The 4,837-nt window shown below is 39.8% G+C and overlaps 1 pseudogene; it reads left to right on the forward strand.

The window, feature by feature from the left end:
- The first annotated feature begins 1,957 nt into the window (after window positions 1-1,957).
- LOC142853023 (farnesyl pyrophosphate synthase pseudogene) lies at window positions 1,958-3,089 on the forward strand (annotated as a pseudogene).
- Window positions 3,090-4,837: the final 1,748 nt, after the last annotated feature.

Raw genomic sequence — 4,837 nt, forward strand, 5'->3', positions numbered from 1 at the left:
ATCCCAAAGCAATTCTTTACAGACCTTGAAAAGACAATGCTCAATTTTATATGAAAACCAAAAACCCAGAATTGCTAGAACAGTGAACTTCCAGAGGTATCACCATCCTTGATTGTAAGTTCTACTACAGAGCTATAGTAATAAAAAAAAAACCCACATGATATTAACATAAAAACAAACTGATGGATGAATATAATCAAATTGAAGTTGTAGACATAAATCCACATACCTTGGGACATGCAATATTTGACAAAGACTTCAAAATTACACAATAGAAAAAAACAAAGCATCTTCAACAGATACTACTGGTAAAAGTGAATATCACCCTGAACAAAATTCTCTGTATTTACTTCCATCTGGTACAGACAGAAGCCTCCGAAATTTAAGAACCATATTTTAGCATTAATTGTTTTACTTTAATCAATTCCCTTTACATCTCAACAGCAGTTTTCACTCCTTCCTTTCTTCACAGTCCACCAACTCACCTCATCTCTCCCTCCCCCAATCTACTCCTCCATTTCTACTTAAAAAAGGGCATTCCTCCTACACTTATCTACAACAAATGGTGTATCGGTGGTGGCATATACCTTTAATCCCAACACAGGGAAGGCAGAAGGCAGAGGAAGGTGGATTTCTGTGAGTTTGAGGCCAGCCTGGTCTACAAGAGCTAGTTCCAGGACAGGCTCCAAAGCTACAGAGAAACTCTATCTCACCCCCTCCAAAACCAACCAACCAAACAAACAAAAACAAAAGCAAAAAACCCCACCAGAAACAAAAGAACAAACAAAGAAAACCCCACAAAAACAAAAAACATGATATATCAAATAATAAGAGTATCTTGCCCTGTATTAGCACTAAACAAGACAATCCATTATGAGAATTAGTGTCCCAAAAGCCAGCAGCAGAGTCCCACAAAAGGAGGACTCTGTTCCCGGTGTTAGGAGTCCCACAAAAAGATCAAGCCACACAGCTGTCACATATATAAAGAGGACTTAGATCAATCCCAGGCAAAGAATCCTATTTTTAACGAAGAAAACAGCTATTGTTTTCAGCTGTGAGTCTTAATCTTTAAAGACAGAACAATCTACTTTGCCAGAATAGAGAACTGCATTAGAAATGAGAATCATGGTGAGAAAGTTAAAATTTGGGATTTACAAAAAAAAAAAAAATAGGACAATGATTGGTTGAAAATGCAAAAGTGGAGATATAAAAATAGAGTCATTTACCAAAGGCTAATTGACTCTTCTGCATGACAAAGTCAAGTAATGTTTGGGTCTCCTTCAAAAACAATATACAATTGAGACTGAGAACATGAAAGGAATGATTGGACTTTAATTCATCGCCATGTAAAATGGGGCTTAATTATTTCATGACAATGAGAGGCTAGAGATTTTTGGATTGGAGCAGAATGAATGAGAATACATGAGTAATTAAAATCAGTCTCCCTGAAGTACTTGTATTTGTGTCTAAATGACCTTTTATCCATCCTTTTCTTCTCTTGAGAATTATTAATTAAACAATGCTCTGCTTAATCATTGGATTTGGAATCATCCTGGAGACTCATACCTGCGAATTTGTAGGAAAGTTTAACAAGAACGAAAAAAAATCTACCCAGAATGAAAGCTATAAATGTTAAAGAACAGGGTTTCAGCCTGAATAAAAAAGAGAAAAGGTAGAAGAGAAGCCAAGCACAAGAATTCATTATTCCTGGCTACCTGATTATAGATACAGTGTGATCACGTGCCTCAAGCTCTTGCCTGCATCCTTTCATTGTCATGATGGACTTTATCCTCTAACCTGGAGGAAAAACAATGTCTGTCTTTAAGCTGTTTTTGTCATGCATTTGTCATAGCAATTGACAGCCACAAGATAACTAGCATACGTAGGTATCATGTCCTCTCTAATAGAGATTCTAGTCGGGAGAAGTCGATTAAGGAGCCGAACATTTAGTTCCTCTTCAAGAATGAATGGGAACCAGAAATTGGAGGCTTGTAACCAAGACAGGCAGGATTTCGTCTAGCACTTCTCCCAGATTGTCAAGGTGCTGACTGAGGACGAGCTAGGCCACCCAGAGACAGGCCAGGCGGTGCCATTACCTGGCTTAAGGAGGTCCTAGAGTACAATGCCGTGGGAGGCAAGTACAATCCGGGTTTGACTGTGGGCTTCAAGCATTCCGGGAGCTGGTGGAGCCAAGGAAGCAGGAGGCCGAGAGTCTTCAGCGGACCCTGACTGTGGGCTGGTGTGTTGAACTGCTCCAGGCTTTCCTTCTTGCGTCAGATGACATCATAGATTATGTTCTCACTTGCCCACTTGCCGTGGACAAAACTGCTGGTAGGGGAAACTAGGCATAGGCATGGATGCTGTCACTGAAGCTCTGCTTCTGGAAGCCTGCATCTACTGCCTGCTGAAGTTCTACTGCATGGAGAACCTAAACCTGCTATAGCTCTTTCTGAGAGTTCTTATCAGACAGAGATCAGGCAAACCCTTGACCTCATGAGCATACCCCGGGGCCATGTGAATATTGGTGGATACACTGAAAAGAGGTACAAATCTTTTATCAAGTATAAAACAGCTTTCTATTTTGTCTACCTGCCTGTTGCAGCTGCCATGCGCATGGCAGGCATTGATGGGGAGAAGGAACATGCCAATGCCATGAAGATCCTGCAAAAGATGGGCGAGTTCTTTCTGATTCAGGATGACCACCTGGATCTCTTTGGTGACTGCAGTGTGACTGGAAAGTTCAGCACTGACATCCAGGACAACAAATGCAGGTGTCTGGTGTTTCAGTGTTTGCTACAGCCACTCAGCAACAGCGTCAGATCTTAGAGGAGAATTTTGAGCGGAAGGACTCAGAGAAGATGGCACAGGTGAAAGCAATGTATAAAGTGCTGGAACTGCCAGCTGTGTTCTTAAAGTAGGAGGAAGACAGTAACAGCTGCCTCAAGAGCCTCCTAGAACAGTACTCTGGGCCCCTGCCCCCAACCATCTTTCTGGAACTAGCAAAGAAGATCTGCATGTGTAAAAGTGACCTCGAGATTGCAAAGGCTTTGAGAGTCCATTTGCCAGGCTTTCTCAGAGGTGGAGTTTAGACTAAGGAAACCATCAGGGAAGGGGACTTGAAGAGGCGTTCCAGACCAGTATTCCAAAGATGGGTGCCAGGGGCTAAGATGAGGCCACTGATTATAATATTCCAGACTCTTTGTATAAAGGGGTTTTAGGGAGCTGGGGTGATGCTTTCGACCAAATAAAAAGTTTGTAGTTAAAGGTAATTTGGAATGCTTATGAAATTTATACTTAGTTTGTCCTTGCATCCACTTACTAAAATTAAGGCTGTATCATATATCCAGTGATGTCTTCTTTTTTTCATAGGCATATGCATGTATGTGTAACTGATGCTCCCTTCAGTCCTCTGCTTTTTCCATTCAGAATTATGCATTCGCAGTGCAGCAGCAATAAGAAACCAAATGGAAATCAAAACATTTGAGCGATGGAGAGATGGCTATGTGGTTAAGAGCACTGGCTGCTCTTCCTGAGGTCCTGAGTTCAATTCCCAGAAACCACATGGTGGCTCACAACCATCCGTAATGAGATCTGGTGCCCTCTTCTGGCCTGCAGGAATACTTGGAGGCTGAATGTTGTATACATAATAAATTTTCAACAGTTAAGATTCTAAAACTTGTAGAATTCTTTTAAATCAACCTCTTTATTTTGAAATTCAAAATCTTGTGAAAAAACAGATAAATCTGTGAATTTTATGTGTGTTACACTGGGATTTGATATATAGAAAGCAGGCAATAAATGGATTACGTTAATTGTCTCGCTGAAGGACGGAGGCAGCCTGGTAAAAGAGGAGGTAAGAAGATGGTAGAAATCAGGGGTGATGGGGGACACTAAGAAAATAAATCCTCAAAGCACAACAGGAGTGACACATTTACAAAATCACAGAGACTCTGGAAGCATGGACAGGGCCAGCATGAGTCTACACCATACTGGGAAAAACTGAAAATAAATAAAAGAGAAAACACATGAAAATAAATTTTTAAATTACCATATAGAAAAGAAAGAAAGATAGGAAAGAAGGAAGGAAGGAAAGGAGAAAGGGATGGAGGAAGGAAGGGAGGAAGAGAGGGAGGGAGGAAGAAGGATTTCAATAAAAAAGGAGTAAATCTTAATTTTTAGACTACCATAAGGCATAACCTTATGTTCTGTGTTTGTTTGTAGCTTGGTTTATTTTCCACTTGATGGAAGAACATATCAAAATTCAAATGATTCTTTGAACTGAAAGTCATAGAATTGCATCAGAATATTTCTGTTACTTAAGAAAAAGTGCTCTCACGTGTGGTGAATTATCTGCATTATCCACCAGAATGTGAAATCATTAAGTTTGTAATATATATTCACTCACTCTGAGGATAACTGTATCAAGCTAGTACTCAACGCTCAACTTACTGCTTTCACTGCTAATGATTTTCAGATGAAATGAAATGTTTTTCTTAGCATTAGAATCCTCAACCTGGAGAGCATCACATTAAAGACAGTGCCCTTACAAACAAACTCTCTGGGGTGTGCAGAGTATGTGTAAAATATACATGAAGGAAACACACAGTTTGAGCAGATTCTGTTGATATATTTATTATCACACAAACACACACACAATATCTAAAATGTACTGAGAGTTTCTAAAGATTTCATAGTTTCATCATGTAATCAGTTTTCCTTACACCTTTCAGTCAACATTATTCTCCAGGTTTGCTTTTCTTTGTGGTAGTTTTTCTTTGTGACATAAGACAATATGTCATTTTGTGGATGTTAAACGTCAAAGATGCTCTGGGTTCTC

This window comes from Microtus pennsylvanicus, chromosome 6, assembly GCF_037038515.1.
Source record: "Microtus pennsylvanicus isolate mMicPen1 chromosome 6, mMicPen1.hap1, whole genome shotgun sequence".
Lineage (NCBI taxonomy): Eukaryota > Metazoa > Chordata > Mammalia > Rodentia > Cricetidae > Microtus > Microtus pennsylvanicus.